The following is a 21,067-nucleotide window of genomic DNA, read 5'->3' on the forward strand; positions in this document are numbered from 1 at the left end:
TAAGAATGATTAGTTTCACACTTCTGCCAGCTCCTTCACAAATAACAGTGATTTTTTTTCCTTACCTAGTGTCTCTTCTTTTAAATTAAGGAGAGGGATAATGTTAAAAAAACAACAACAGAAGAAGATTGCCTTTTCGGATGTGTCAGTGTTCTACATATTACAACATACAGACGGTGTAGACATCACTTCAGAAGATTTGTGTGGGTGATTTGTATAAAATGGCTCCTATTGAAAAAAGGTGAGGGGATGATTCTGAAAATCTGTCATGTGCTGTAGAACCGTTATCTTGGCAGCTTCTGGGCGTTCAGATTATTCTGTTCTCAGTGGTAAATATACATCACTTGGGTCAAGTAAATTTAGTATATAATATTCCTACAAATTATATTTGAATGATGCTTTTTACTGGAGTCTTACCTGACTGTTGGGTACTTTGGATTTCTTATCTAACCTAGCAGTTAATTTTAAAATGCTTTATGAGGGTAAAGAGTTACTCCAGAAGCTTATAAACAGACCAGCTCTGGACTAACTTTTGTTTTCAGCCCAATTAAGATTGTGAAGGTTGAGAAACCCCTCAGTTACTCAGATGTTTCTGAAATTTGTCATTGTGGCAAAAAAAAACACCTTTACATTCAGCCTTAACATATTAAAAGTTAGAGATACATACACTCAGCCTCCTACATAGCATAATATTAAAGGTATAAATGTTACAAGAGCAAGAAAATAGCTTATTGTACTGAGTTGTGTGCATGTTACTGTTTGCTTACATCTGTAATATAATTTAATTTACATACACTGCATGAAGCTGCAATATAGTCATAAATTAAAGTGTTCAGTAATAATGATATTGTTTCTCTCTTCTTGATTAAAACCTTGGAATTCCCTTTCCTAACATTCCTCACTGGAGTCTTACAAGTCTGAAAAGGAGAGCTTACCATTATGGAAAAATCAATGGAGCAGGAAAAGGGAGAATATTATCAGGCAAGTTATCAGCTGCTTGTCGCTGCCCTCTTTTGGAGCATACACTGTCGTGTATCAGCAATCTGGCGATTAAGCAGTTCATGCAAATACTGTCTCATGTGTCTTGGGCAGAATTGGATAGAACAGTTTAAATAGTCACTTTTTGCCTGAAGTAAATCAGCAAGCTTTGAATTGAAACACACTGGAGTAGATCAAAAGGGATAGCAACCTCCTTTTACTGATGCAGTTGATGCCTTAATACAGCCAATGGGCCCATGTGGCCAATCTTAAGAGCATCCACTTTCCACAGCTCAGGATCCCAAAATGAAATACACTCTCTTTACCTCCATGAACAGCTGCAGCATATATGATTGTACTCATTTGAAGTCAGATACTCAGTTCACTTGAAATTGCCAGGATATATGAATTCTATCAGCTACAGGCAGAGTTTTGTCATATGTTCCTTTCTGATATATCCTCATAACAATTTGAAAGGATATTTTCCTCGTTTGGAGGAAATGCATTAAAATATGTTGCATTAAAATACGTTACATCTTAGAAATTGTGGTTCTCTTGTTGCCAATATGACCTTCATGTAAATCTAAAGAAATCTTGCTATGTATAGCATAGATTAGTCCTAGAAGGATATATAACTTCTCATGTATCCAAAAGAAAAACTGGTAGCTCAGTTTTGCCTGAAGAATAGCTACCTCATGGGAGCTACATACCATTTACATAAAGTCCTAATGCTTTACCTTTATTAGATAATAAATCACATAAATTTGACTACCTTAAGCCTGGGAGAACATTCCTAATTGAGAACTCTAATGAGAAATGTTAAAAAAGAAAATAAAGAAAAAGCAAACTGGATGCAAGATTTTATCAAGATGCTCCTCCAGGATGTCAGGATCTCTAGACACTATGTTTCATGGCTCTGTGATTGCCATTTTGGTGGTACTTGAGTGACTTATTGACTGCAATGCAGGTGTCATTATTGGACTACTGCACTTTGTAAATATAAATGAAATATGTAGATAAAGTAACTTGAGCAAGTTGTCTAAGCTATTGAACTTTGTCTTCCAATTGCTGGCTAGTGCCCTTTTTCTTCCACCATTCTTTTTTCTGATCACTAGAACTTGTTTTAATGAGTAAGTCTCTTTCTATCTTTACCTGTCATGATGTTATAAAAGGATCCAATGCATCTCCTGGAACCCCTGAACAGTGACCTTGGCTGTTTCATTATATTGGAATATTGAACAAATAAGTTCAGATTGCTTCAGAGACCAAAATACTTAGATTTCAATATTCTTAAGCACTTAGTAGTGTGTTATTTTATGACTGCATCTATTTCTGAGGATGGCTTTTCATAAAAAAATGAGTATTAACTGGTGAGCTTCAAGGGAACAGGGGATCTGGTAGAACTGCCTGTGCTTGTAACCTACTGCGAATACAATTCTCTGTAGTGAATGTAAATTGAGATTACATGTGCCCAATAAGAGGAAGGGAGGCAGAAAGCAAGTTTTTTATATCTGACTGAAGCTATAATATCTAGGAAATGCATCGTGATGACGATGGTTAAACTGATACTATATAGCAACTATAATAATTTTCCCATACTTCCTGTTACTATTGCAAATTTCTTATAACTGACCATTCTAAAGAGTATGCTTTTATGCATAGTAATAATATCCAAATATGAACTCCTGAGAGTTACATATGATGTCTTGCACCTTATTTCAGAAAGAGTATAAGCAATTGCACTCCTTGTTGTTTGCTGGCAACCTCTTTTTTAAGCTGCTTCAGAAAAGAAAAAAAACGGTCATAAGGAACAAACTAAAGTTATTCCATTCTTTTCCTTGATGCAAACTTTATCCTCAGAATGCAGGATCCAAATTGTAGTGCCTCTTCAAAAAAAAAAAAAAGTGGCTAATGTTGCTATGGTTACAGAACCATTCCCTTTGCTTTGCTTTTCTGCCTTAGTAATGAAAGGGGAAAGAGGGATTTTTATTCATGATTTATATGATGCTTTGGAGGGGAGACTCATCTCTCCCTGTATACTTCACATACAACTTTCTTAAACCGGAATATTTGGGGTTTGGTTATTTCTCAAGGTGTTTATCCCTCTTTTCTTAATAAAGTTGATGAAAAACTAATGTAGTCTTAAAAAGCTGGAGTGAAATTGTTAGTTTCCCTCACAATCCAGCTCAGATGAAAGAGAGATTCGATTTCCATCAGTCTAATCCCCCTCAGCTATACAACACTCAGGCTGCCCTGAGCTACCTTAGTTTATTGAATTAGCTTAATCTCAGGAGTGACTGCCACTGATATTTAATTTTTTTGCATAAGGTATTCTTAAGATTCCTTAAATGCATGTGGAAAAGATTAAGTCATGCTCTAGGACGCCCAGCTTTACCCCATTAGCTTACTGGGTTTTTTTCCTCTTTGTACTTTTGTAAGCAGCTTGCAGTTTCTTCTCCTTCCACTAACACAAATCTTTTGGAACCCAGAAAAAAGTCTGTGATGCTTTGCTTCTCTGTGATTCTTCCATAGGCTGACAAGTAATTTCTATTATGGCTGCATTTAAATGTTTGTGAAAACTATTCCCATTTTCTTATCAACAAAGCATCATCATCAGCACATCTCGAGGATGAAAATACATTTGGAAGCAGCCACCACAAGAGCAATGCAACTGAAATGTTCTCCTGAGGACAATAAGCAAGCTCTTTAAAGGTAGCAATGATATGGCATAAATGTACTCTCTAAGGACAGAATAACTGATGCATTTCCCTGGGGATCATTCTGCTGCAGAAAGCTTACTGTGAAATGATAATGCAAATAAAGACCAGAAACTGTGTAAGGGTTTTGTGCTTTTGTTGTGGGTTGTTGTTGTGGTTTTTTTTACCTAAAACCCTCCAAAACCTAATTTAGGAATGAGAATGACCTTCCATTTTACAAAAGCTGAAGACCGAGCCTACTTCACACACCTCCATTAGGAAGAGAGTTTTTCTGGCAGCCTTGGCAGTGTATACATTTGAGGTGGGGATGCCAGCATGGCTATTATTAAGGTTTCCTGCTACTTTTTTTAGTAACAAGTAGTTCTGACTGTCCTGTAATGCCAAGCAGCTATATGAATTTCTCCAGTCTGAATGGCTTTTCTACATTTATCATACACACTCAGATATATATTCCCTTTAATGTTTATTTCATTCTATTATTTCAGCCAAAGCAGTTGCAGATGTCTCCGAGTTAACTTAAGGAAGAAGTATAGCGCTGGTGTGTTGGCTTGGGGTTTTTAGTTTGGATTTTACTGTCCCTTCATTCTCTCAAGCCTTTGCTTTCTGGAAAACTTAAAGATTGGTGCAGAAACTTAATCTGATGGCCTTTAGCATGACTACACCTTCGCTGACCCTAGGGAAACGTACACACATTTTCTAAATCACAAGACTAAGAATTTGAGTTAACTCTTAGGAAGGTACATTGTTATTGTAAGCAAGCCCTTAACAATGGTTTGTTTTTTTGCCTGAGCAGACTGGATATTGTCTGTTCTCACACAGCACCGACATGTCCAGACTTTTAATGAACCATCTCTTCAGACTTACTGAGCATGCACCAACTGCCACAGCTCTGGAAAGGGAAAGGACTGGAAATATGCCATCCTGGAGGGCAACAGGGGCTTCACAGTGCTTTGAACTGGAAGGAGAGGTGCAGAGAAAGGGCCCTTGGTTAGAACTGGGAACTGTATTCTTGATAATTCCCTGCTGATACAGTGAGAAAATAGATTGAAGGTAATTGAAGGTAATAAGGTAGGATCTGTGTGTGAGGGACATAAGCCTAAAAAAGCAACGGCTAGTGTGACCTTGGTCTTGGAGCATTAGTTTTACAGCTGAACAGCAGAAAAAGGACATGAAGCAGTTCCTGCTGGAGATATAAAGCTTCTGTAGATAGTTAGATTTCATGCCATTTGCTGACACAAGAGGAGCGGTGGGATAAGAGGACCTTTTGTGATGTGTAGACATAGCTTGAGACTTTTCAACACTGTTGGAAAGAAAAATAACATTTCTTTTGCAGTACCAGTTGACTGGGCTCTTGAGAAATGGAGTGGAATGGAGGGGAGTAACTGCAGAAACTTTAGAAATAGAAGCTAAAGGTTGAGAATTGAAGAGGACTGCAAATATGAAGGTGAGTAAAAAGGGCTGAGAGGAGTCTAAAATTTGAGGAAAAGGAAGCAGGGGACCCAGGAGACTTTCAGACTGCAGTTGACAGAATAAAGATTAGGAAGGGCAGAATAAAGAACAGAAAAGAATATAGTAGAAAGAATCAAGTTTTGGAAGTAGGAAAAAGAATTTATCCACATTATCTTCTGGAGTCTGGATTTAGAGCTGGACAACAGTAGACAAATGACCTGCTGAAAGTGTCAGACTGCCCAACCCACCTGTACCAAAGAGATAGTGACCTCTGACTCTCCCTGAAGAAACACAGCTAGACCCTGGATGCTAATAATCCAACTCTTTCCATAGCAGTAGCAGCAAACTAGTGACAAACCATGAGTTTCTTAAACATGTTCAACTTTTAAAGCAACCCAAGATGGGTTAATGTACAATACAGTACACAGATACAATACAGTACACAGATGATACTTACTGCCTACTGTTTGTAGTGACTGAACAGCACACAAATGGACATTGGAGCCTCGATAAACAACGGCAGATGTAAATACTTGATTTAAACCCCCTTATCATATGCTTTAAAAATGTTTTTCCATTTCTGTCCCAATGTATTATGGAGGATGCTTTAAACTACAAGGTTTTTTGATTCTTACCAGGTGAGAGACCGCCACAGAATTTGGACTTTATGTGTGATATAACCCAAGTCATAGTTTAAAGACTGTAATTTAGGCGTGTGAAGCTTCTTTGAAAGAAACAGTAACTTGTCCAAGTTTGATTTTTGTATTTCTGTGAAATTTATCTTCAAATACTTGATTTGAGTTGAGGTTTTGAGAGGTCTCTCCTGATTTCATGAGAAGTAAAACATTTAATTAAAACTGACTTAAAATCTAAAGAAATACATAAAGGGTCATTTCAGGTAGCTTAAACATGGGCTAGGGAAAGATTTTATATATTTGCATATTTTATTACTGGAGATAAAAAGCAATTTTTCAAATAAATGCTAGTTGTGAGTCTTCTGCCCATTTATCTGTAAGAAAATCAGGGGATGCAATTTCCAGAATGGTTTGACTTCCTCAGCTGCACTAAAATCATTTTAGTTCTGGCAGCCCAATGTAACTTAATGGGGAATGCTCTGTGTTCTAATTCATCCCTACTGGTTTTATGCTCAAAGGACAGTTCCTTTAAGACAGCTACCAAAACTCTTCTAAGGGAAATAGCAATATCTATCAATATCTAAGTGGTTTATGCAAGGATAACATTACCGTCTTTGTCTAGCTCACTTTAAAGTTTCATACATTCTATCAGTGTTACCACTGAATTATTTTAAATTATTAACACTGCTCTGCCTATAATTTTATTTCCTTTGCTGTTTTCTATAACTGCCATCAATACAGGATAAAAGTAACTGAGCAACTGAAATTTAGATTGAAATCCCTTGCCGTTTCTAGATAAAGCTCCCATCTACCCTAGTGCCTGAACTCCTCAGAACTGTAAGAGCAGTGCCTACACTATTACCACTGTGTGCTGACTGCATCCATAGAGAGTTAAAGAAAGAACATCTTAATGCCTTAAAATATATTCCATTTAAAACTTCCCAGCTGATAACAAATATGTCCTACCAAGAACATGCTCTTCACACTGTCCAAATATGCAAGTTTACTAAGGACAATTGCAGACATAATATGTACAAACTCATGGCCATTTTTTGATATCTGCAGATACAAGCAACAAAACCTGAGATAAAGAATCTCTTGGAAAACTACTTATACTTAATAAACCTGAGCATTTGGACAGTGTGTTCCTGACGTATATGAATTTTTAGATGACTATGCCCTAAAAGCAAAGGATGATTACTGATGATTATTGACTCAGTAAAAAACAAAGAGTGATTATTTATTCTTACTAAAAAAGGGTGATTATTGATTGATTCTTTATGCAATGGATTCAGCCCACTGTATAAACTTACAGCACACTGAATGATAAGTTTTTACTAAGTGTAAATAAAGGTGGAGCAGGGGGGTGAGGAAATCTGCAGAACTTCAGCTTTTGTTGGCAGGTGGAAACTCATTAAATCTGCACATGCTTGAGGAGGTAGTGTACATATTCTGTGCTGCTATTGAGACAATCCTCACAGAAATTTCCCTGTTTCATCTGTCTGATAAATGGCGATACTGGAAAAGAATGTGGCTCTTCTCTAGGCAGCTGTGCAATTCACTGCTTCATGCTTCCTTTCTCTTTGTGCTATAAAGATGAAGTCTATTGCCTTAGACATTTACAAATCAAATCTTTTCATGTCACTAACTGCTCTCAGAGAAAAGCACAGATGTAAAATCCCTGTTTGTCTCCGCAGAGAGGCTAGCAAATGGGCTACTAACAGCAAGGCTCACCACCCTTTAATCAGAATCTATGCTCAAGAGCATTACTGCAGTACTTGCCATGGAAAGTGTATTGCTTAGATTAGCTTTTCTTTAGAACATTGGAAAACAACAGAACACTTAAAATAATGTTAAAGGGACAAAACTGTAGAATATCTCACTCTTTGCTTGAAGTCCTGTGCCTCCAAGAGAAAACTATCACTCCAGCTCCCTTTCCTCCCTGTACAGCTTTGTGAGCATTCCGATTGCAGCAGCTGGGCTGTGGTTTCTAGCAGTGCTGCAGAACTGTGTGGAATCTGGGGCATGGGGTGTTAGGGCCTTGTCTGGGTTTGGGGCTTTTTTGCTAATTGTGGAACTATAGGCATTCCTTTTGCTGCTTGCTCATAGGACTGCCAACCAGACATCTGGGGAACAACTGCAAGTTTTAAGGAGGCTGCTGGGAGGGCAAGACCACTGCCTGCATTTCACTTGGCTTTCAATCACTTGTGCTGGACATAGACTTAATAGAATCATAGAACAGTTAGGGTTGGAAAGGACCTTAAGATCATCCAGTTCCAACCCCCCTGCCATGGGCAGGGACACCTCACACTAAACCATGTCACCCAAGGCTTTGTCCAACCTGGCCTTGAACACCGCCAGGGATGGAGCATTCACAACTTCCCTGGGCAACCCATTCCAGTGCCTCACCACCCTAACAGGAAAGAACTTCTTCCTTATATCCAATCTAAACTTCCTGTAAGTGTGAACCAGTTACCCCTTGTCCTGTCACTACAGTCCCTAATGAAGAGTCCCTCTCCAGCATCCGCTTCAACGCACTTTAAAATAGTTTGAAGTTTTTAAATTGAAAGAGCAATTCTGTGCTCTTATTCTCTTTGTGATAGTAGATAAACTGATTCAATACTGTTTTACTTTCTTGTCTTAAATTGTAATGCTTCATAACAGGAACCCACTAACAGAGCACTGGAAACTAAAGCAAGAGTGTCAATTTGATTTTAGTTTAATCTAATTCAGAGGAATAGAACCTAAATCTTATATAAACAAATGGTGATCTTTAGTTTTACCTTCTTGTAACAGAAAATACCAACGGTTTGAAGCATTTTCAACTTAGAACTGAGAAGGATGTCAATCTGAAGGTGGGTCAAAATTGGGACAAAAGCTTAATTTTGAGCTTTTCAGAAGAAGTGGAATCGCTTTCAAGTACTGTCTTGTAGTTTAATGTTTTTGAGATATAAAGGTGTGAAGTGGCATAAAGATGTCAGCTTATAAAGTACCTTCCTCTACAAAAGCACCGCATGTTAAAACAGCAAGTGATAGAGCAGGCTGTTTTTGTCACATAGCAGGTAACATCCTGAGTGACTCCAGCATGGTTTGCCTCTTGTCAACAAGATCATTTGAACAAAAAAAAAGTTGTGCTTCCAAAATAACAGTGTCTCCCGTCATAGAACTGCTGAATGCTCAGTTCTGCTGCAAGGGTTTTCAGGAGAGAGAAGCAAGACTAATCTACAAACATCAAGAACCAGGATGTGATAAACTTGGCTGTGCGTGGATGTTTAGAGAATCTGCACTGTCAGTTTAGCTACAAATGTGCTGTGGCAGTCAGGAGCAGCTGCCAGACTTCACTGCAGCCAAAGTCCACTTCATATCCTAAAACGCTTTCTTGGTTTTTTTGAGAGGGACAAAGGTTATAAAGTCTGACTTGATGTAGTGTATGTCTCCATCATCTGGGTATTCAAAAAATATGAGTTGAGGCCCTTCAAGTCCTTTACAGCTATTCAGTTACATAGACATGAAGCGTACACTTAAATTTCTTTCATGTTGTATTTGAGTTGGGCACTTACATGGCATACAGGAGAGGTGCAGAGAATGAACGAAGCGGCAGCAAAGGATTAAAAAAAGCTTCTAAGCTCATCCTAAAAAGATAAATGGCATCTATCCATCTGTTAGTTTGCCTATGGGCATTTTAAACATCCTGAAAACAGGCATCACACCTTTTTGACAGTGTTTGCCTGTAAATGCATAGTGCCATTCACTACTGGAGTTTTTATGCTAATAGAAAATATTACAAATTCATAATTGTTCATACCATGGCTAGAGACCTACATGAGTTTTGATACTTGTCTAACTCTGTCAGCACAGCTTTTAGTTATTTGTCTTGCCCTCTGTTCTACTTAAGTATAGAAATAGCAACAAAGACTAATAATAAATGCCACAATAAAAGCAGACCCAGAAGCATACATTTCCCCCTTCATTTAAGAAGAAATACACACTGTTATGGCCTCCTGCACACCTTTGTGAAAGCACACTATTACTACTCTGTCTTGGATACATTTCAGCATCTGCATGGGGACATTTGCTTACTGCTAAACATTTTGTCCTCCTGATGCAAAGACAATGTGGCATTTATACTGTAAAGTTGGTTAATTCAGTGCTTTTTGAGCAAGATAACTTTCTGATTTTTTTATAAATGACATCCTCCTCTTGTCTCTAGCAATAGGCAAGATCTGAGCATCCATAGTCAGCACAGCTGTGAGCTGTTCTGACTATAGACGGGACTGCAGCTCTGTGACTGGCAAGTTCAGCACAGAGGAATTATGACCTCTGAACTGGATGCTGTGTTTATTTGAACAAGCATGTATTCCAGCTACTGAGGGACAAATCAGTACTAATTTATACAAGTCAAGGCCTGTCTCTGACTTGGAACAGCTGCTAAAGGCGAAAAACAGATATATGGGGATACCTGACAAAAATTCAGATGCTGGCAAACTGTAGGAGGTGCTTTCAAACACCACCGAGTTCTTTAACCAGTATTTCTGCTTTCACTTTGATCAATGTAAAGGCATTACATGTTGCTCCCTGAAAATAAAGATATCCAAGAAAGATGAAATAAGAGAAAAACCTATAGCTGAATCTATTAGTTGCCTATTGCCTAAGAGAAGAATTCATTGCTGCAGTGGTCTAATGAGCCACTGTGCACTGGCACTCCAACTGCATTCTTAACAAAATAGTTGTGCTCTTGTACTACTATTATAGTAAGTCACAAAGGCAATGGTTTTTACTTTTGATTCTGCAAGAAGAACTTGAGAGCATTCCGAATTCAAAACTTCAGCAAACCTGACTGGACAGAAAGAACCAAGGAAAGGAAGGGGAAGGCATTCTAAAGTCAGTGTAAAAGCAGGCTACTACCTGAGGCTTCTGTGCGTAGCTATTTCAGGATTCAGTGGGTACTTCCCTCTTCATTCATCAAATGATCACTTCCACTGGGAAAAAGGCAATACTGAAAATAAAACTGCTGCAAAGTAATTCACTGAGCTAATGATAAAAAGCGAGGGAGGCACTGTTTGGAGGGGGTATGCTCATGAAAACTATGACTGGAGCTAGAACTGCTGCAAGACATCTGTGCAGAAACTTTATAGTGTTCTTTTTTACTTACTCGCTTCCTGGATTTCTGCTAAACCTGAAGTTTTCTGAGGGAGAAGACAGGAATAGCCACCCAATCAAACCTAAGGTCTTTCTTCTCTCACCCCTTAATGAACACCATAAGAACTAGGCTGCTAGGTTTCTCATTATTGGGTATTCATGATGGACCTGAAATAACTTTCCTTCTGAAGCTTTATCAAAAACTGACCTTTTCTTCAAACCTCTTAATAAATTGTCACTTTCTGATGAAACTAATCTTGGAAAAAATCCTGGTCAACTCTAATAGCAAAGGTTTGCCTCTAACTTCTATTTCAGATGTAACTGTGTGACTGCGCTTTTATATATATATATATGTATGACTACACACTCACAACCATTACAGCACTACTGATCAACCATTACTTTGCTGGAATCAGTTTTATTTTCAGCAATAGGCTTTCTTCCAAAACCTGTCTTTTTTAATTGAAACATTTTGGGAGCTACAGGTACAGGCATAATGGAAGCCTACTGCATTTATGCTAGTATTTTAAACTTCTCAGTGAACCACCTAGATTTTGGGAGCAAATATGCAATAATCTCCATCTCTTTTCATGCCAGCCTAATAGCAGAGAAGCAGTTTTGTGGCTGTGATGCTCCTTTCACCTTCTGGTCACAGCAGCTTCACCTAACCTTCCCTGCTTTATATGCATTTGAGCCATTACTTGGCAGACTTGAAGTGTGGTTTGTGTTTTTTTCAAGTGGCATGAACCAGAAGAGAATTCACCTAATAGTGCCTAATACGGTCCTTTCAAGGACAACACTGCATGTGCATCTGATACACCACCCCTTCCTCAAGATCATTATGAAGCTATGTCCTGAAATTATCTTTCTTACCCTGCTGGCTAAGGACTGCCTGTAAAGCATCATTATGTGTATATATATATATATATATATGTATATGCATATATAAATATAGGGGCTACAGGCCTGCAAAACTGTGTTATACTTCCATTATTCAGACATATTTTGTCAGCATGTTGAACTGTTTAATACCAAAGAAAAACACTAGATTTATATTCTGAACACTGTAGCTCACGCACAATGTCAGGAAAAGTGCATTTGCTTGGTTTACTTCCAAAAACTATTCCAATTAAGTATGAGTAAACTTCCCATCTGATTAGTCCAGAAGTTGTGACAAAAGACAATGTCCTGTGTCAGAAACAGGAGCTGTCTTTCTCCTATGCCAGGTGTCTGTGTGTATATATAAGTAGCGTGTTTGGTTGAGCAATTCCTAGCACAACAGAAATCAGAAACCGGTAAATTCTACGTGGACCCCTTCTCTACCAGCAGTTCAAGCAAAACAGTGAAAAACAAAACCAGCACCTGCAGTCCAAGTCCATTGATATTCTCAAGCTTGCACCAAGCCTTCCGTGGTCAAAGGCCTGTGTATAAAAACTGGCACAACCAAGTTCTTTTTAATTTCCTGTTTCTTTAAAGTTAAGGAGTTTCTTCCTGATTGACTAAACAAAAGAACAAGCTCCAGCCATCTTCTCTGTCTTTGAAGCCTTCTATTCCCACTGCAACCTGGGTGACAGCAGTGACCTCCCAGGGTTCAGCCTTAACCACTGCACCGAATTCCCTTGGAAGGAGGGAAAAGTGGAATCCGTACCACTATCCTGTAGCAGTAACCCCCACTGGATTTTAAGCCCCGTGTTACACAGCTTGTATGATTCACCTCATGAAAATAAAATAGACCAAGGAAATACATATAAATACCTGAAAGTTTTAACATGTGTATAAAGATACTCTCAGGATAAATGACACTGCATGTAACCATAGTCTCCTCAGAAGCCTGGCATACATATTTGTTAACATACAGCTGAAGAGGAATTTTTGCATAATCACTACAAACATAGGGACTGAAAGGTTTCTTGATCACCAAATACAGCGCTTCATTGCTGTGACTGTATCATATAAACTCTCTATAAATATGTTTCATGTTAAATGAATATGCTGATGGGCTCAGTTGTCCCTGGTGTGGGTAGCCCTACCCTCTTCCCACAAAGACCCCCTCCTGCAGCTCCCCCAGCTCCCAGCACCCTGCCACATTCACCCCTTACAGCAGCTAAGGCTTATGCTCCTGTATGCTGCTTATTTAGTATTGTTGTTTTAAATTGACAAACCTGGAGTTGCAGTTATATCAGTCTTTGTTATCAGCTTGTCAGTTACTTAATAAACACATTCCATCATCTCTGTGGGAGTTGTAGTCATTTAGATGGTAATTCCTGTTTCACAGGTATGTTCTGCAATAGGTGCCAAATATAATCATCCATACTGTTACCGCTGATAAATTTTAACAGTTTTCATGTTCCTAAATTTCTGTGTACTTTTATTACGTAGGAGTATCTGAATTTAAATTAACATCTCAGATCCATGTGGGCCATCTTTCTCTTGAAACTTCCTATCAGGGCTGCACTTCAGGTAGGTGACAGCATTTCAAAGCAAGAAATAACATACTGATGGAGCAGTCATGTCTGTTACCACCAGTAATTAGGGTTATCAAAATAGCAACCCAGTTTTCATCCCTGCCTGTCAACATAGTTCATTGTGATCCTCAGAGGAAATGTTAGAGACCTCTTTGTCTACTGAACAGTGCTTTAACTATTAAAGCTGCTCCTTCTCAACCATGCTTTGTGGGTGAGTAGGGACATCTCCAACCGCACTAGACTGAATACTCTCCATGTTCATTATCCCAGCGGTTTAATGTAGCTATCAAAATATCTGTCATAAGGATCTTCCAGATACACCAGTATTTGGGAGAGTTCTTCTTTATAAGGGCCATATGATACTAAATGACATGTCTCAATCCCAATTAAGAAAGTCATCATTTTTGAGCAGTGTGAGCTATGACTGAGTATTTTAATCCTGGTCTGTTTGTGAAGTGTCCCAAAATCTCAGGGGTGCAGTGAAAGTAATTTTACAGTTATTTTTTCCACAGAAGTTTTAGACATTCAGGATGTTTTTGTACAGACTGTCAGCCAGCTGCAAATTACTTTGCAGTTGTCCATTTCCACTTACAGATTGGCCTTCAGGGAGGGAAGAGAGACTAAGTGAGAAGATGGCATTAATGAAAGCTAGACAAGCTTTTCCACATTTTGTATTAGACTCTTAATCTACCCCATCTCTGCCAGATCTTTTCCCCAGGTAAGTGCTTGTGAGGAAAGCTTTTCTCTCTACTATGCTTTCAACTAGGTGTTGTAAGTCTGTAAAAAGGAACAATAATTTTAGCTGATTTTTTCAAGTTATTTTTGTAAGCACGTGTGTCATTTTTGCATCAATAAAGAGGGACACAGTCGCAACTTTTTCTGTAATTAAGTGTTCTTCACAGAATGGTGAGAGTAATATAACCACAAGTTATGTTTCTGGTTTCTGAGCACTGGTTAAAACAACCTAGGAAGCCTGAAAGAATCATGCAGAATCCTCCTGCCCAGCCCTCAGGGTTTTCAATACACTACTATTGCCAGCTCTGGCAGTGAGTGCTTACAACTCTCCCATAAGTTTAGATTCCAGATGTGTTTAGTTCAGAAGAGATCATAGCAAGCCAGTACTGATGAAATTCCATCTGTCATGGATTTTTTGATAATCAGACACAGGTGATGGTTAATCAGATTTAACACACTGGGGGTTTTAAACAGGGCACAGTGATTGCCAACTGCTACAATGTGTGTAACACAACTACATTCATATGGTCTGTTCAGTCGGTAATGAGTTTCTGGAACAGCAGAATTTGCTTCAAAGACGTTGGTCTGGGACTCACAGGACTTGAAATTTATTCCTTACTCTGCTGCTGACCTGCTGGGTGACTTCTATAAAAACCACTTTGACTCATTCCTTTTCATTGCCCTTTGCTGTAATGTCTTTATATAGGTAGCGACCTCCTAAGGCAGTAAAGCAACTTTATAATTGCAAGTTGGGCTTTTGAACCTCCTCAGTGTAAACACTGTCACTCTCCATCTATACCAATCTCTGCATCAATTCAGTCCTGTTACAAGTACGATCCATAAGTAGTACAAACAGTTAAAATACCTTCACCTTTTTATGCACTTTGCAACAAACTGCCACTTACTTTGAATGTATGGTTATGAAGGGGCTTATCATAAATGAAGCTTGCTGGAGGTGTTCCAGTTGTTCCGTCAATAGGTAAAGCCAAAACCTTACCACTTACGGGAATCTTTGTGGGAATTCTCAGCACAGGAAACAAGGAATTAACAAACCAGTCCCTCATTTTCCAATCCTGGACAAGACTGCAATCTCCTCTTATTAATGCATATGCCCCCCCCCCCCCCCCCCCTTTTTTCTTGGAGGGGAAGGAGGATAAGGGGAGAAAGACTCTCAGACCCAAGGCTTTCCTTAATAATGACCCCACAAAATAAATCATGGGTTTCTATTAAAGGTTTGTTAATACCTGATGTGAGAAAACAGCCCTGTATTAACAATAATGAAAGCTCTCAATTTGCCTTTCCTTTTCTTAATGATTGCTACAACTTTGTTGTCCTCTAAGCCAGAAAAAGTCGAAAACACAGAGAACAGCAGAAAGAAAAAAGATGTGCAATGATGAATTGCATTCAGCACCAAGGATACATACGGAGAAGAGTAAGAATGGCTGTTAAAGAAATCATATCATGAAAGATAAGAAATCTCACAGAACATCAGTCATTCTTATTCTGCATGTTTGCTGGCACAGTAAAGGCAATAAAACAAAACATACGCTTTCCTTCATGGAGCACACAAAAGCAGGATCTGAGGAAAAATAACAGTAGAGCACTAGATGGTAGTCAGCTAAAATAAAATAGATTCCAGTACTGCAATTTGCAGTCTCCTGCAGTGTTTGCAGAAGTTTTTTCCTCAAGCATTACTAATGTTAGAACTTCAGACAGCTTCCTTGAGTCTTTGTGGAACATGTTGTGTTAATTCCTACAGCGTTAAAATGATGTTTTGGCCTGATAACAGTATGCAAAACTCCCAGGAAGGCTGTGTTTAAAACTTAAAAAGCTACAAGCAATTCTTTCTAAATTGCTCCCTCCTGTTTTAAGATATACGGCACTTCCAGACATTGCCACATAACACTCAGTCTAGTATGCACATGAGAAATGCAAAATCTTAGTCTAGTCAGCAGTCTACTTCTATAGTAGACTACATGAGTACTGCAAAACTGACCTCTAACCTGTTAGATTGTTTCTCAGCTTCATCCTTTGCTTGCCCCTTTTGCTACACAGACTGTTTAAATAATAATAAAACTAATCATGATCTTGGCATATAGTAACACTTACATGGTGGAATGAAATCCCTTTAGCAGGACGGCTGGTCACTGAATGGGTGGCAATAGCAATGTGTCACAAGTATCCTTGGAGCAGCATTTTCAGATGTATCAGACAAGACTTCCCACAGCACTGTTCTGCAAAGCAGGGCTCTGTCACATTTAACAATTGGTAAGGGAAAGACCATAACCCTGGATGTCCCCCCGCCTCCTCCTTACCATGAGCTTTCACTGCCAATCACAATGTGATATGGTATGGGATAGCCCTGTCCCAGCTGTGTCGCCTCCCAGCTGCTTGATAGCCTTTACAAGTCCAGAGTTGAAAAAAAAGGCCTGGAAAACAATATCTATTTTAAAGTGTTTGATACAAGGTTGAGATTTAAAATTACCTCCTTTAAGCAGTCTTTTTCAGATTTTAAAGGGAAGCAGACTTCACTGTACAGCACTTGGTTCTGCAGCAGTGGGTGGGTTTGATCAGTATCTGCACCTATGACCAAAACCCAACAGTGCCTAACTGATGATATTTTGGATCTGAGGTATTCAGAAGGACAAAGCATAGACTCTGTTAATTTCCATTTTAAAAGTTCCATCTCTGTAACCTTATTCTTTGATGTGTAAAAACTGATGTGCATCCAGAATGAGCACTTACCTGTGAAAACATAGCAATTAGTCCTGCATGATGGCAATCGAGTAAAACTCAAGGTGAGGAACAAGCTCTTCTGTCTCCACGATACTGCCCTAGGACACCTTCCTTCCAGAAGGGTGTTCAAGGATACCGGGAAATAGAAGCAAAGGGATTATTCATTGGAAACGTGCAACAGTGCTCCTCAAAGCACTCCAGTTTTGGACTAGAAGGTTAAAAAAAAACCTCCAACAAACCAGCAAAAGGAAAACAAAACTTTTAAAGTGTTAGGTCTGGAAAAAATGGAAATGAGCTGAAATTTGTATTCTGAAGAAGAGCTGAAATAGAGCAAGAGAAGAAAACAGCTGCTTCAGGAATACAAATGTTAAATTTATTAATGCAAGAGAGGACAGTATGATTAAGTTGTTTAATGTACTGCATAAAACACAACAACAGTTGGCTTAATGTATTTAAACAGAAAAGCGAAAAACACCATGGGTCTAGGCTGGAGTAAGTTCAAAATGCGTTATCACCCCATTCTTTGATTGAGATGGTTTTTAAATCTTATTGTTTCTCCCTCCTCGTGCTCAATGCTGACAGAAGCGCATTGAAATATACAAGTACCTCAACAATAAAAGCACAAGTCCCAGTCCATGCTGAATTCCAGCCGACCGTATGTATTCCTGACACTCAGCCCACAGCCCAAGCCAAGTTAATGAGGCTTCCTCACCCCAACAGGTACCACAGCAGTGAATTATTGTACTATATTCTTACATAGTTAATCTCAACAAAGGCTCCTTCAAAAAAGCAAAATGGAGCAGAACTACTAAAACCTTACATAGGAGAGAAAACACATTTTATTCTAGAAGCAAAAAAAGATTAGTATCACAAGTGAACTCCAATAAGAGAGATCTAAGGGATGTGGGGAAACACCCATAAGCTTTCCAGTAAATATTACAGCACTTTCTCATTGTAACTTTTTCCCCTCAACATGCCTTGAATTTGTTTGCTTGAAGCATCCTCACACCAACAAAGAAGTTAGCAATACTGTCTGTTATTTATATATGTATTACCTGCTACTTACCCTTAAAGTAGCTGCAAAGGGTAAGGGAAGAAGGGGAGCCCTTGCTATTCCCATTGCCTAGACAGATTCTGCAAGCCTGTGGCAGTGGGCTGGCTAGAATTAGGGCCAGCTGATTAATAGTCAAAGACCACTGAAGCATTTTATTCTTGTAAGAATATATATATATATATATATATATATAATCAAAGCATCACAGAATAGCTAGGGTTGGAAAGGAACTTAATATCATCCAGTTCCAACACCCCTGCCATGGGCAGGGACACCTCACACTAAACCATATCACCCAAGGCTTTGTCCAACCTGGACTTGAACACTGCCAGGGATGGAGCATTCACACCTCCCTGGGCAACCCATTCCAGTGCCTCACCACCCTAACAGTAAAGAACTTCCTCCTTATATCCAATCTAAACTTCCCCTGTTTAAGTTGGAACCCATTACCCCTTGTCCTGTCACTACAGTCCCTAATGAAGAGTCCCTCTCCAGCATCCTTAGAGGCCCCCTTCAGATACTGGAAGGCTGCTCTGAGGTCTCCACGCAGCCTTCTCTTCTCCAGGCTGAACAGCCCCAACTTTCTCACCCTGACTTCACGCAGGAGGTGCTCCAGTCCCCTGATCATCCTTGTGGCCTCCTCTGGACTTGTTCCAACAGTTCCATGTCCTTTTTATGTTGAGGACACCAGAACTGCACACAATACTCCAGGTGAGGTCTTGCAAGAGCAGAGTAGAGGGGCAGGATCACCTCCTTCGACCTGCTGGTCACGCTCCTTTTGATGCAGCCCAGGATACAGTTGGCTTTCTGGGCTGCAAGCGCACACTGAAGCCGGCTCATGTTCATTTTCTCATCCACCAGCACCCCCAAGTCCTTCTCCACAGGGCTGCTCTGAATCTCTTCTCTGCCCAACCTGTAGCTGTGCCTGGGATTGCTCTGACCCAGGTGTAGGACCTTGCACTTGCCATGGTTAAACCTCATGAGGTTGGCATCAGCCCACCTCACAAGCGTGTCGAGGTCCCTCTGGATGGCATTCCTTCCCTCCAGGGTATCAACCGAACCACACAGCTTGGTGTCATCGGCAAACTTGCTGAGGGCGCACTCAATCCCACTGTCCATGTCAGCGACGAAGAGGTTGAACAAGACCGGTCCCAACACCGATCCCTGAGGGACACCACTCGTTACTGGTCTCCAGCCGGACATGGAGCCATTGACCACAACTCTTTGTGTGCGGCCATCCAGCCAGTTCTTTATCCACCGAGTGGTCCATCCATCAAATTGATGTCTCTCCAATTTAGAGACAAGGATGTCGTGTGGGACAGTGTCAAACACTTTACACAAGTCCAGGTAGATGACATCAACTGCTCTACCCCGTCCATCAGTTCCGTAGCCCCATCACAGAAGGCCGCCAAATTGGTCAGGCAGGATTTCCCCTTAGTGAAGCCATGCTGGCTGTCACCAAGCACCTTGCTGATTTTCATGTGCCTTCCAGGAGAATCTGTTCCAAGATTTTGCCAGGCACAGAGGTGAGACTGACTGCTCTGTAATTCCCCAGGTCATCCATTTTCCCCTTGAAAATGGGGGTTATATTTCCCTTTTTCCAGTCATCGGGAACTTCACCTGACTGCCATGATTTCTCAAATATGATGGCCAGCGGCTTTGCAACTTCATTCACCAGCTCCTTCAGGACCCGTGTCTGGATCTCATCAGGACCCATGGACTTGTGCACATTCAGATTTTTAAGATGGTCTCGAACCAGCTCCTCTCCTACAGTGGGCCCAAGGTCTTCATTCTCACAGTCCCTGCATCTGCCTTCCAAGACTTGGGTGGTTTGGTCAGAGCCTTTGCCAGTGAAGACTGAGGCAAAGAAGTCATTCAGAACCTCAGCCTTCTCCAAACCCAGGGTAGCCAGTTCTTCTGAGAGCTTCCTGAGGGGGCCTACATTCTCACTAGTCTGTTTTTTATTTGCTATGTACTTGTAGAATCCCTTCCCTAGCCAAGTTTAATTGTAACTGGGCCTTCGCTTTCCTGACCTGGTCCCCAACATCCCTGTATTCTCTGCAGGCTGCCTGTTCTTGCTTCCACCTTTTATAAGCCTCTTTTTTCCCCTCTGATTTTCCTCAGCAGCTCCTTATCCACACACACACACACACACACACACACGCCTACATCCACACATGCAATGTATACTGGGACAAACACCTAGCAGCGCTGCACTAGAAAGAAAATCAGATGAACTTTAACACATACTCAAGAACAATTTCTGTTCTCACACCACAGCACTTTCATACAATCAATAAGTGTTGAATTTGGATCACTGAGTATTGAAAGTGATCCATGTATGCCTTAAGGAATATATCACTGAGGAATGGTAGACTGCTTGTGACATAAGCCAATAACTGGTCCTCTCAAGAGAAAATGCTGTAGAGAACAAATGTCATTTCTCTGCAGGGAGTAAATGAGCAAAAGTCTGCTCACTGGGGCTCTCTTTTTCTTCCACACTGAAGAATTCAGTTCACTGGCAACCCTGTCTTCCGCTACATTACATACACTTCGCTGAAAGTAGAAGAGAGTTGTACTACTTCTGCCTTAAGGACAGAATAACCTTAAAGTTATTCCAAATGGAGTTGTACCTTAAAAGACCTTGTAAAAAGTCTTCACACTCAAATGCGACAACAAACTGCATCATTCACGGAGAATGGATAAAGTAATTGCTCAACAGGTAATACACAAATCCAACTTCTTTTCCACAGCCATACAGTGTGTTACAAAACCAAGAGATTCATGGCAATCTTCTGTAAGTATATTTATGGTGGTTCTTGGCTCCTTCCATCCTCAGTAGAGGTTAACCAATACAGAGCATCATCCTCTTCCTGTTGCCTATAGACAAACTCTAAACTAAAAAAAACGGTTTTGTGACTGTCACTCTGTATGCTAAAATAATCAGGTTTATTCTGTATTTACAGGTACCCCAAAGCACAAAAGCAATTGCTGGATGTGTTGTCAGTTACACACTGCTTGCAAGTCTTAGCTTTCTACTATGCTAAATTATACAAACCCAAAAGTTGCCAGAAATCAGGGTATTAATAAACTAGTAAAGCAGAAAGAGTGGGAGGTATAAGCTGACACCATTAGAACAGTGGGTACCCTTCTTCAGAA

General features: G+C 39.9%; 2 long non-coding RNA genes across 6 annotated transcripts in view; one reads left to right on the forward strand and one right to left on the reverse strand.

Moving 5' to 3' along the window:
* LOC133265527 (uncharacterized) overlaps positions 1-5,417 on the forward strand; it is a 26,902-nt gene extending 21,485 nt beyond the window's left edge. For 3 of the 5 annotated variants that reach the window (XR_009741998.1, XR_009741995.1, XR_009741996.1), the window contains one exon: positions 3,511-3,817. This is a non-coding gene — a long non-coding RNA (uncharacterized LOC133265527). Of the gene's footprint in view, positions 1-3,510; positions 3,818-4,514; positions 4,993-5,028 lie in introns of those variants that run through there. The other 2 variants (XR_009741997.1, XR_009741999.1) reach the window with 2 other exon arrangements.
* The window catches only part of LOC133265528 (uncharacterized), a 20,471-nt gene extending 3,958 nt beyond the window's left edge, over positions 1-16,513 (reverse strand). The window contains exons 1-3 of the long non-coding RNA XR_009742000.1: positions 16,434-16,513; positions 16,228-16,352; positions 4,560-4,650 (exon numbers count right to left, since the gene is read on the reverse strand). This is a non-coding gene — a long non-coding RNA (uncharacterized LOC133265528). The remainder of the gene's footprint in view (positions 1-4,559; positions 4,651-16,227; positions 16,353-16,433) is intronic.
* Between the last annotated feature and the right edge of the window lie 4,554 nt (positions 16,514-21,067).

Source organism: Pezoporus flaviventris, unplaced genomic scaffold (assembly GCF_033815535.1).
Source record: "Pezoporus flaviventris isolate CSIRO_AGI_PZ_B2104156 unplaced genomic scaffold, CSIRO_AGI_Pfla_v1 ptg000005l, whole genome shotgun sequence".
Classification (NCBI taxonomy): domain Eukaryota; kingdom Metazoa; phylum Chordata; class Aves; order Psittaciformes; family Psittacidae; genus Pezoporus; species Pezoporus flaviventris.